Source organism: Pleurodeles waltl, chromosome 5 (assembly GCF_031143425.1).
Source record: "Pleurodeles waltl isolate 20211129_DDA chromosome 5, aPleWal1.hap1.20221129, whole genome shotgun sequence".
Taxonomy (NCBI): Eukaryota; Metazoa; Chordata; class Amphibia; order Caudata; family Salamandridae; genus Pleurodeles; species Pleurodeles waltl.
Window position 1 is genome coordinate 1,841,297,620 of NC_090444.1, and position 13,024 is coordinate 1,841,310,643.

Here is a 13,024-nt window from a genome sequence, read left to right on the forward strand (position 1 = left end):
CCAGCAGCACCTCTGTTTCCAAGATGGCAGAGGTCTGGAGCACACTGGAGGAGCTCTGGACACCTCCCAGGGGAGGTGCAGGTCAGGGGAGTGGTCACTCCCCTTTCCTTTGTCCAGTTTCGCGCCAGAGCAGGGGCTAAGGGGTCCCTGAACCGGTGTAGACTGGCTTATGCAGAATTGGGCACATCTGTGCCCAACAAAGCATCTCCAGAGGCTGGGGGAGGCTACTCCTCCCCTGCCTTCACACCATTTTCCAAAGGGAGAGGGTGTCACACCCTCTCTCAGAGGAAGTTCTTTGTTCTGCCATCCTGGGCCAGGCCTGGCTGGACCCCAGGAGGGCAGCTGCCTGTCTGAGGGGTTGGCAGCAGCAGCAGCTGCAGTGAAACCCCAGGAAGGGCAGTTTGGAAGTACCAGGGTCTGTGCTACAGACCACTGGGATCATGGGATTGTGCCAACTATGCCAGGATGGCATAGAGGGGGCAATTCCATGATCATAGACATGTTACATGGCCATATTCGGAGTTACCATTGTGAAGCTACCTATAGGTAGTGACCTATATGTAGTGCACGCGTGTAATGGTGTCCCCGCACTCACAAAGTTCAGGGAATTGGCTCTGAACAATGTGGGGGCACCTTGGCTAGTGCCAGGGTGCCCTCACACTAAGTAACTTTGCACCTAACCTTTACCTGGTAAAGGTTAGACATATAGGTGACTTATAAGTTACTTAAGTGCAGTGTAAAATGGCTGTGAAATAACGTGGACGTTATTTCACTCAGGCTGCACTGGCAGGCCTGTGTAAGAATTGTCAGAGCTCCCTATGGGTGGCAAAAGAAATGCTGCAGCCCATAGGGATCTCCTGGAACCCCAATACCCTGGGTACCTTAGTACCATATACTAGGGAATTATAAGGGTGTTCCAGTAAGCCAATGTGAATTGGTAAAATTGGTCACTAGTCTGTTAGTGACAATTTGAAAGTAATGAGAGAGCATAACCACTGAGGTTCTGGTTAGCAGAGCCTCAGTGAGACAGTTAGGCACCACACAGGGAACATATACATGCACACCTATGAGCACTGGGGCCCTGTGTGACAGGGTCCCAGTGACACATACATATAGGCCACAAACCTATGAGCACTGGGGTCCTGACCAGCAGGATCCCAGTGACACATAACAACCATACTGAAAACATAGGCCCTCATTCTGACCTTGCGCCAAAGTCCCGCCGTCAGGTTACCGTTCCGCGGTCGAAAGACCGCGGCGGTAATTCTGACATTCCCGCTGGGCTGGCGGGCGGCCGCCTTCAGGCCGCCCGCCAGCCCAGCGGGAAAGAGGCTTCCACAACGAAGCCGGCTCGGAATCGAGCCGGCGGAGTGAAAGCTGTGCGACGGGTGCAGTTGCACCCGTCGCGTATTTCACTGTCTGCGCAGCAGACAGTGAAATACATTTAGGGGCCCTCTTACGGGGGCCCCTGCAGTGCCCATGCCAGTGGCATGGGCACTGCAGGGGCCCCCAGGGGCCCCGCGACCCCCCCTACCGCCATCCGGTTCCCGGCGGGCGGACCGCCGGGAACTGGATGGCGGTAGGGGGGGTCGGAATCCCCTCGGCGGCGCAGCTAGCTGCGCCGCCTTGGAGGATTCCAATGGGCGGCGGTACACTGGCGGGTGACCGCCAGTGTTGCCGGTCCGACCGCGGCTTTACCGCCGCGGTCGGAATGCCCATTGGAGCACCGCCGGCCTGTCGGCGGTGCTCCCGCGGTCCTCCAACCCGGCGGTCATGGACCGCCAGGGTTGGAATGACCACCATAGTGTTTTCACTATGAGCACTGAGGCCTGGCTATCAGGATCCCAGTGAGACAGTGAAAACAGTGACAAACACCCTGACATACACTCACAAACAGGCCAAAAGTGGGGGTAACAAGGCTAGAAAGAGGCTACCTTCTCACACTGTAGTGGGGGGAACCTTGGTTAGACTTGTTCGCCTCCATAGAGAACGCACAATGTCAGCTGTTTTGCGCATTGTAGTTACCACTTCTGGCCAGCGTTCTGAAGAAGATCAGGCAAAACTGGGCCCAAGTAATACTGGTGGCTCCGGAAGGGGCATGGAGAGTCTGGTATCCCAAGCTTTTGAACTTGGCCATAGCTCCTCCGATCAGACTGCCTCTTCAGGAGGATCTTCTATCGCAGCAGCAGGGGAAGGTCCTCCACCCGAACCTGTCAACTCTGTGACTTCTTGCGTGGAGATTGAGCGGCGACAGTTGACGTCTTTCGACTTGCCACCCGAAGTCTGTGACGTTATCCTGGCAGCCAGGTGTCCCTCAACTAAAACTGTATACGCCTGTGTTGGAAGAAATTTGTGGCATGGTGCATCGACAATTCTGTCGATCCTCTATCTGCTCCTCTCTCAAGTTCTTCTCCCTTGCCGGGCAGGGTTCCACCTTGGGCACTCTTAAGGGATACCTCTCTGCTATCTCTGCTTTCTTAAGGTTACCTCATCAGCCTTCCTTATTTAAATCTCCCATAGTTGGGAGGTTTCTTAAAGGCATCACACATCACTTTCTCCTATCCCATTCATCATGCCTCAATGGGATCTCAACCTGGTCTTAACTTACCTTCTGTGTACCCCGTTTGAACCGCTTCACAACTGTCCTTTACGGCTCTCAACTTTAAAGACTGTCTTTTTAGTTGCCATTACATCTGCCCGCAGAGTTAGTGAACTCCAGGCTCTGTCATCTAAGCCACCTTTTATTGCCATACATCCTGACAAAGTGGTGCTTCGCACGACGGCTTCTTTTTTACCTAAGGTAGTGACACCCTTCCATGTTGGACAGTCCATCACCTTGCCTACCTTTTATGCACCCCCACATCCCTCTCATGAAGAGGAGAGACTCCACCGTCCGGACCCAAAAAGAGCGTTGGCGTTCTATCTTGATCATACCAAAGAATTCCGGGTGGATGATCAACTCTTTGTGGGATATGTGAGTGCAAAGAAGGTGAAGGCGTGCAGAAGAGGACCATTTCATTACTCTTATGCATCAAAATGTGCTACACTCTGGCTGAAAATCAAACTCCTGAAGATTTGCCAGCTCGCTCCACCAGAGCTAATGCTGCTACCACAGCACTAGTACGGGGCGTTCCAGTCCTGGATATCTGTCAGGCAGCAACGTGAGCATCTCTGCACACTTTTACCAAACACTACTGTCTAGACAGGTCCGAAGAGACAGCTACTTTGGCCGTTCGGTCCTGCAGGACTTTTTGGTATGATCTTGGTTTGCAGCCAAATACTGCGGATGGTATTGCTCGGGTATCCATTCAAAGGTAAGGAATCTGCAACTAGAAGTCTCTATCAGATGTACAAGTTACTTACCTTCGGAAACTAAATATCTGGTAGAGACATATTCTAGTTGCAGATTCCTTACCGACCCGCCCATCATACCTGTGCTGCAAACTGATTTCTAGGGACAGGAACTTTCCTTTAAGGGCCCTAGTTTTGGTGCACCACTCTCAGTTGTATTCATGGCTCCGTGCTACGGGCGTGAAAAGTCGTGAAAAGAAACTGACGTCAGCGCACCGGAGTGGCGCATATATATGACCGCGATGTCATCACAGCGAGCACAACGCCATTGATGCTCGTGGAGTCTACCAACGCCACCGGGCGGCACGCAGAGGTACTGCTCGAAGAAAAATCTCTGGATCGAGTCTGACGCTTGGGGAAAATTCAAAGGTAAGGAATCTGCAACTAGAATATGGGGGTCATTACAACCCTGGCGGACGGTGTTAAAGCGGCGGTAATACCGCAAACAGGCCGTGGAAAAAAAAAGGGAATTATGACCGTGGCGGAAACCACCAACATAGACAGCCACATTAACACTCCGACTGCCACGGCGGTACAGACAAGCAGCGGTCACCGCCAACAGACAGGCGGAAGACAAAGTACCGCCCACAGTATTACAACAGGCCCATCCGCCACCTTTTCCGGGGCAGATTCACTGTGGATAAAAACACGGCAGAAACAGCCATTTCAATGGGAAAACGCTCACCTTAACACACTCCACGAGGAAGGAGGGCACCATGGAGCCGGAACTCCAAATACTCCCTGCGATAGTGTTCCTGCTCCTCTACGAACATCAGCAACACTGGCGCCGAAGAAAACGGTGAGTACTGCACCTACGACATAGGGGAGGGGGGAGGCAAAAGTCAGGGACACACACACGCAACACCCCCACCCCCACCCCGACCCTCGCACACTACAACACACACACCAATGCATTTCCAAACATCACAGTAACAACCCCCCCGGAAGAATGCAAAGACAAAAGGAAATGAGTACAATCATTGTAATGTATCAAAATACAGTAAGCTAATATATACAGAAATATATATACAAATTCCAAAAATATACATCACGATTAGTAGTGCAGGTATGCACCATTCAATGTCCGTGGACCACTGGGTCCAAAATGCATGGGCGTGGCCCTCACACGATACCTGTCCAGAAACGGAGAGAACACTGCAGGGGCATCAGATAGAAATACAACAGGCACCTCAGGGGGAAGGGAAGGGGGGGCACCTCAGCCGGATGACAGCACCACGCCAGATCCACGACGGGGCTCCATGCCCATTGATGTATCCTGGGGAGTGCAAAGCCACAGTCCCACAAGTCTTTGCATTGGGTGGTTTGCCCACTGTACCATCCTGGGGAGTGCAAAGCCACAGTCTCTCAAGTCTTTGCAGTGGGTGGTTTGCCCACTGTACCATCCTGGGGAGTGCAAAGCCACAGTCTCTCAAGTCTCTACAGTGGGTGGTTTGCCCACTGTACCATCCTGGGGAGTACATAGCCACAGTCTCACAAGCCTTTGCAGTGGGTGGTTTGCCCACTGTACCATCCTGGGGAGTGCAAAACCACAGACTCTCAAGTGGATAACAGTCTCCACTGGTTCTGGAGGGGGACTGGTGCCCAGAGTGCATCACTCTCCCCGTGACGGTCCCAGTTCCGTCACCGCCCCTGCCGCACATGGGCTAGCGATGCTTGAGTTGGCGGTGCTTCCCATGGCGGTCTTTGCCCTGTTCAGCGGTGCTTGCCCTGTTCAGCGGTGCTTGCCATGGTGGTTTCTGCCCTGTTCAGCGGTGCTTGCCCTGTTCAGCGGTGCTTGCCATGGCGGTTTCTGCCCTGTTCAGCGGTGCTTGACTTTGCAGTTTCTGACCTGTTCAGCGGTGCTTGCCATGCCGGTTTCTGCCCTGTTCAGCGATGCTTGACTTTGCAGTTTCTGACCTGTTCAGCGGTGCCTGCCCTGTTCAGCGGTGCTTGACCTGTTCAGCGGTGCTTGCCATGGCGGTCTTTGACCTGTTCAGCGGTGCTTGCCCTGTTCAGCAGTGCTTGCCATAGCGGTCTTTGCCCTGTTCAGCGGTGCTTGACTTTGCTGTCTCTGACCTGTACAGCTGTGTGTGCCATGGCGGTCCCTCATTGCCCAGCGAGGCTGTGGCTGCCGGGGCCCTCCTGGGCACTGACTCTGGCGGTAGTCTCCTGACCGGTGACGATTGTGTTGCCCTCCTGGGCACTGACTCTGGCAGTGGTCTCCTGACCAGTGACGATTGTGCTGCCCTCCTGGGCACTGACTCTGGCGGTGGTCTCCTCACCAGTGACGATTGTGCTGCCCTCCTGGGCACTGACTCTGGCGGTGGTCTTCTGACCAGTGACGATGGGGCTGGCGGTGGCGTCCTGGGCAGCGGGGATGATGGCGGCCTTCTCCGCCGTGCTGCTCTTCCCAGACTTTAGCGCTTTCTTCTGCCCCTTCCCCACCTTGGGAGGAGTCACAGCTGACTCGGCACTCCCCCCCGGGACCCTTGTGAGCGCCTTTGCCGGCAGGAGTCTTCACCCTCTCCCGTTGGGCACTGTCCAACTTCTGGTGCTTCACGGGGGGGACTGGCTGTGCTTTGGCTCCATGTCACACTGGCTGCCCTGGTGCCCGGTGCACTCCACATACCTCTAACAGGCACCACTGGTACCGGACCTTTTGTGGCTGAGGTGCTACTACGGAACCTATGAATTGGAGGGGGGGTGGTGGGAAAGAGGTCAACGTTGCTCAGGAAAAGTTTCTTAGGAACACTGGGACGGGTAGCTGGAGGGGGTCTGGGAGTGGAGGAAGAGGAGGTGGTTGTAGGAGGTGTAACATTTGATCATTTGGGTGCAGGTGCATGTTCTGGAGGCTGTCGTGAGGTGGATGGATGTTGGGTGTGTGTGTGTCCGCGTTTGTGTACTTTGGGAGGGGGCGTCACAGACACACTGGGAGAGGACACAGGGGACGTGTAAATGGTAGTGGGGGTGGTGAGTGCAGGTGAGCGGGGTGTGGTGCTGGGTGTTCTGGTGCGAGTCATAGTGGCTGTAGTGGTAGTGCATGCAGGTGAGAGTGTAGACGAGACTGGGAGGGAGGAGGGGGACGACAAGGAGGGGGACACAGTGGAGGCAGTGGATGTTGTTGTGTCTGTATGTTGGTGATGCTTTTGTGAGTGCCTGTGGGATGTGTGGTGCCTATGTTTGCCTGAGCTGCCCTTGTGTGTTGAGGTGTGTGCAGGCTGGTCTGATGGTGTGCTTGGGATAGGCTGAGGTACAGGGGATTGGGTCTGGGTGGAGGAAGTTGGAGGGGGGAGGCTAGACACAGGGACAATGGCTGCCTCCAGGAATGCATTAGTGTGTTGCAACTCCCTTTTTACACCCTGGATGGCATTCACAATGGTAGACTGCCCAACAGTGAGTGACCTGAGGAGGTCAATGGCCTCCTCACTGAGGGCAGCAGGGGTGACAGGGGCAGGGGCTGAGGTGCCTGGGGCGAAGGTGATGCCCATCCTCCTGGGTGAGCAGGCACGGGGCGAGGGCTGAGGGACTGCTGGGAGGGCGGTGCTGGTAGGGGGGGTGGCGGCTGTACCTGTAGAAGTGGGGGGCACAGATGGTGCTGCCACCACAAGGGAGCTCCCATCGAAGGACGAGTCCGTGTCGCTGCTTGCTGATCCAGTGACCGCCGTGAAGCTCCCATCGCCCTCCGTCCAACTGGTGTATTCAGAGTCCGTGGTGTGGCCCTCCCTGGCCATGTGGGATGCAGCCCCCTTGTGCTCCGGTGCCACTGTACCTCCGCCTGATGATGCTGATGCACAAAAGAACAGGGAGAGCACAAAAAGGGGGGGGAACAGAAGAAAGACAGGTTGAGTGCATGGCTTACCGCTACCGTTGGCGGACAATACAGACACAGCAGCCCCCTGCACTAAGCCGTGCTCCTGGCCTCTACAAATGCAATTCCTGGGATATGGCCTACATCGCTATGGTGGACATCTGCACACATGGATGCCACAGGGGCATGTATACCTGTACTTGTCACTCTACTGCGGTGGGGCGGAGTGCCACATGGCCTGCATTACGGAGGGGCCTAGCCTACGGAAGTCGCCCTGGCCTAGGGAAACCCACAGTCCTCCTCCCACACCCAAATCCCTCAACTTCGCGCAAAGTCCCCAGAATGAGGGTGTACTCACCCCCTTGTGTCTGCTGTGATACCCTCATGCGCCCATTCAACTCAGGGTAGGCCACCGCCAGGATCCAGAACATCAGGGGGGTCATGGTGCGACGGGCACCCCTCCCACGTTGGGAGGCCATCCCCAGCTGAGCCTCCGCCGTCTTCTTGCTCCAGCGGCGAATGTCCTCCCATCTTTTACGGCAGTGGGTGCTCCGTCTCTGGTGGGCCCCCAGGGTACGGACGTCCTTTGCGATGGCACGCCAAATATCCTTCTTCTGTTGGGTGCTGACCTACATGACATGTACAGGGGAAGAAGAGAAGTCATTACCAACTGCACCGTCGAAGTGAGTGGCCCACATCCCTGCCCTTGCCATGTGGCACATGCATTCACACTCCTTCATGCTCACAGAACTCTGCCCCCTTTCTTCTTACATCCAGCCCTCTCCACCCAGGCATAGCCCATACAACTTGCACCCTATGTACTCACCTGTTGGTCTGGAGGACCATAGAGTAGCGTGTACTGGGGGAGGACCCCGTCCACGAGCTTCTCCAACTCCTGTGCAGTGAAGGCAGGGGCCCTTTCCCCAGACGCACGTGCCAATGTCTCTTCCAGCCCGAGGTCACAGCAGCACTTGCAGTGTAGGTCCTCTCCTGTCGAAGATCAGGTATCGAGTGATTGAACAGATAGAAAATGGCGGTCACGTCCACAGCAGTGACGTCCGCAGCGGTGCGTATCATCACCGCCGGCGCACTTCGTCATTGGCTCCTGGGACCCATAGGGTCCAATGTTAACCAATGCAGCATTGCGCCGCGGTCTACGACCGCCTACCGCGACGGTGTACAATGCCAACGCAGTTACCTCACATCCCATTGTCCCACTTTAGAGGTCAGGCATCCACCATTTCAGGGGCCCACATGGCTTCATTTTCAACTGCGTCACACATACCTAGGCCTGGACTCAACACACATACAGACAACTTTTTGGATTTTGTTTCGTGTTCTGTGTAGCTGTGGGTACGTACCTCTGAATTGCTTGACTCTGTGGTCGCTGTTGTCCTTCCTAGGCACCGTCAGCTGGGACATGTGAGGAGATGGTGGAATGCTCCGGTGTACCGACCGCTGGTGGACCTGTTGACAATGGAGGAGCGACATTTAATCATCACCTACAGGTTTGACCGTGCCACAATCCAGGAACTGTGTACCCAGTTGGAGCCAGACCTTATGTCACCAATCCGCCATCCCACAGAAATCCCCCCTCAAGTGCAGGTGCTATCAGTGCTCCATTTCCTAGCAAGTGGGTCATTTCAAACAACAGTGGCCATGGCATCAGGGATGTCCCAGCCTATGTTTTCCAACGTGTTGTCCAGAGTGTTGTCTGCCCTGCTGAAACACATGAGGAGCTACATCGTTTTCCCTCAGGTGGAGGATTTGGCTACAGTTAAAGGTGACTTCTATGCCCTGGGACATATCCCTAACATCATAGGTGCCATTGATGGGACCCATGTAGCTCTGGTCCCCCCACAGGAGTGAACAGGTGTACAGGAACCGGAAGAGTTATCATTCGATGAATGTACAGATGGTATGTTTGGCAGACCAGTACATCTCGCAGGTAAATGCTATGTTCCCTGGCTCACTGCATGACGCCTACATCCTGCGGAATAGCAGCATCCTTTACGTGATGGGTCAATTCCAGAGGCACCTGGTGTGGCTATTAGGGGACTCTGGTTACCCCAACCTGTCATGGCTATTGACCCCAGTGAGGAATCGCAGGACCAGGGCAGAGGAACACTACAATGAGGCCTATGGGCGGACTAGGAGGGTGATCGAACGCACCTTCGGCCTCCTGAAGGCCAGGTTCAGGTGCCTCCATATGACAGGTGGTTCCCTATTCTACTCACCAAGGAAGGTGTGCCAGATCATCATCGCCTGCTCTATGCTTCACAATCTTGCTTTGTGACACCAGGTGCCTTTTCTGCAGGAGGATGGTCCAGATGACGGTGTTGTGGCAGCTGTGGAGCCTGTGGACAGTGATGAGGAGGAAGCAGAGGAAGAAGATAGGGACTCAGTCATACAGCAATATTTCCAGTGACACACAGGTGAGAACACTTTCTTTGTTAATACTTTTACTTTCACACTTCTACCTCTATCCTGTCTGTCAATTTCAAGCAGTATTTGGTAACTGAGTTGTACATTTCCATTACGGTTTCACAGGTGTGGTTACCAACGTGTGTCATCTGCTTGCATCGTTCATGGACTTGTGCTGTGTGACATAGGTATGTTGACATTAATATTGAGAACAGATTTTGTCATTGTCATAGCTAATACACATTTTCAAAATCACAGACTGACTCCAGATTGTTTTGTGGTTCAAGGGTGTTTATTGAAGTGCTAATTATTGGAGGGGGTGGTAAAATGGTGATGGGTGATGGTGGAGGAATGTCCATGGCAGAGTCCAGTCTATTAGTCTTACAGGTGCACTGCCCATATGGGCATAGGAAGTGGAGCTGGGGCAGTTCTAATCTGGACAGGGTTACGAAGTGGGACAGTGGGATGACAATCAGGGTGGTCTCATTTCTTGGCGGGGGTCTTGCCATCGTGCTCTGTCCTGTTCCTGGATCTCAGGGACCGCTTGCGGGGTGGTTCTGCATCTGCAGGGGTGGGGTGCTGGTGTGGTGGTCCTGTGGCGGGGCGTCCTGTTCACTAGCGCCGGCGGAGGTGGTGGGTAGTTCATCGTCCAGGCTAGTGTCAGGGGCCCCTTGGAGTGCCACGGTGTCCCTCATGGTGTTCTGTATGTCCTTCAGTACCCTTACGATGGTGCCCAGGGCGGAGCTGATGGTTCTGAGTTCCTCTCTGAACCCCAAATACTGTTCCTCCCGCAGGCGCTGGGTCTCCTGAAACTTGGCCAGGACCGTAGCCATCGTCTCCTGGGAGTGGTGGTATGCTCCCATTATGGAGGAGAGGGCCTTGTGGAGAGTGGGTTCCCTTGGCCTGTCCGTCCCCTGTCGCACAGCAGCCCTCCCAGTTCCCCTGTGTTCCTGTGCCTCCGTCCCCTGGACCGTGTGCCCACTACCACTGCCCCCAGGTCCCTGTTGTTGTTGGGGTGGTGGGTTATCCTGGGTTCCCTGTAGTGGTGGACTCACAGCTGATTGATGTGTCCTGGGGACGGAGGCATGGGCCCACTGGGTGGGTGCTGTACTGGTGTTTCCAGAGGGTGGAAGGTCAGTGTTGGGCTGTGCCTGTGCGAGGGTAACCGACTGTCGCAAGGCCCACGATGGTCCGGGCTGGTCATCTGGATCCAGTTGGCCAGAGCTGCTGTCATCACTGTGGGCCTCTTCTGTGGGTGGGGTAGAGATGTCTGGACCCTCCTGTCTGGGGACGTTAGGTAGTGGCCCTGCAGGGGTATAAAAGCATGATTATTGCATCTGTGTGTGTCATGGTGTGCAATGGGTGGGTGAGGGTGTGCCCCAGTGCTAGCATTCCTGTGTGGGGGCTTGTGTGATGATGGTTAGGGGTTGTTATGGGTATGTGCAGTGCGCATGCTTTAGTGATGGGTGTCCATGCTTTGTTGTGTCATGCAGGGCTTGGTGTTGGGATGTGTGGTTTGTGTTAGTAGTACATTAGTGAGGAGTTGGACTGATGGGGAGGGGGTGATGGTGGGGGTGTGTGATAGCATGCAGGTAGGGTGGGGGATATGATAGTTAAGATTTTACTTACCAGTGTCCATTCCTCCACCGACTCCTCCGAGGCCCTCAGGATGCATACTGGTCGAGACCTGCTCCTCCCATGTTGTTAGTTGTGTGGGAGGAGGTGGGGGTCCGCCGCCAGTCCGCTGAACTGCGATGTTGTGCCTGGAGACCACAGAACGCACCTTCCCCCGTAGGTCGTTCCACCTCTTCCTGATGTCCTCCCGATTTCTTGGGTGCTGTCCCACTGCGTTGACCCTGTCCACAATTCTTCGCCATAGCTCCATCTTCCTAGCTATAGAGGTGTGCTACACCTGTGATCCAAATAGCTGTGGCTCTACCCGTACGATTTCCTCCACCATTACCCTGAGCTCCTCCTCCGAAAACCTGGGGTGTCTTTGGCGTGCCATTGGGTGGTGTAGGTGATGTGTGGGGTGGTGTATGTGGTGATGAGTGTGGTGATGTGTAGTGATGTGGGGTGTTTTGTGCGTGGACTTTGTGTGGGTGATGGTGTTGTGTGCCTCTGTGTGGTGGGGTTGTCTATTGCTGTGCTCTCTCTGTCGCCTTCGTCTCTACTTTTTGGTCGTAGGGGTTTGTGGGTGATGTGGGTGTGTGTTTTATATTGTGTTGGGTGTGTGGGAGTGGTGTTTGTATGTGTATCAGGTGTGTGTATTTTGAATTGTCCAAATGTGGCGGTGTTTTGGAGATGTGTGTGTATTTTGAGCGCGGCGGGGTGTACCGCCAATGGAATACTGCGGTTGAAAGACTGCTGCATGGATTCATAGGTCGTAATAGCATGGGCGTGTTTCTGTTGGCGTGACGGTGGAGGATTCGTTTTCGACAGTTTATCACTGACCTTTGGTGTGGCGGACTTGTGTGGGTGTCTGAATTTCGGCGGATTCCGAGATGTGTGTCATAATAGCTGTGGCGGAATGCCGCGGCGGTGTATTGGCGGTCTTCTGTACGGCGGTAAGCGCCTTTTACCGCCAATGTTGTAATGACCCCCTATGGGCCTGATTACAACTTTGGAGGAGGTGTTAATCCGTCCCAAAAGTGACGGTAAAGTGACGGATATACCACCAGACGTATTACGAGTCCATTATATCCTATGGAACTCGTATAAGGCTGGCGGTATATCCGTCACATTTGGGACGGATTAACACCTCCTCCAAAGTTGTAATCAGGCCCTATGTCTAGCTGAAGATACCTTACCAACCCTCCCATCCTCCCCGCTCTGTGTATAGATTTTTAGGGCTATGAATACTCCCTTTCAGGGCCCTAGTTTGGACACACCATTGTCAGTGCACTTCATGGCTCTACAGTGGAAAGTCGTGAAAAGTAACTGACGTCAGTACACTGAGGTGGTGTCTATATATGTGACCGCATCATCACTTCCGGCGCGGACGACGCCACACGGAACCAATCGACGTCACCTAACTGCGTGCAAGGGTACTGCTCATGCAAAAAACTTCCAGATCCAATCTGACGCCTGGGAAATTCAAAGGTTAGGAATGTGCGACTAGATAGTCTCTACCAAAAAGTGCATTACTAAAGGTAAGTAACTTGTTCTTCTGTTTTCGATTTTCCTTCTTATCTCTGAAGAGCCTGGAAAAAGAAGCAAGAACCAATATGATGGCGCAATATGGTGCTAAATATGGGGCACTGCTGTTGCATCTGTTGGGAGGCACAGGTGTATGACTGGAGCTATTACTTAGAAACAGTTTCAGGATCCAGTCTGGCACTTTGAATACATTTAAAGATGAATAATTTAAATGTATCTACAGCATCCATCACAAATAGATTTACTGAAGGTAAAAAATGTATTCCAGCCCAATGCAGTGTG

General features: G+C 53.9%; 1 protein-coding gene across 1 annotated transcript in view; it reads left to right on the forward strand.

Annotated features, from left to right (window-relative positions):
- DNAH8 (dynein axonemal heavy chain 8) overlaps positions 1-13,024 on the forward strand; it is a 9,979,189-nt gene that overhangs the window by 9,406,270 nt on the left and 559,895 nt on the right. The gene's annotated exons all lie outside the window — the stretch shown is intronic.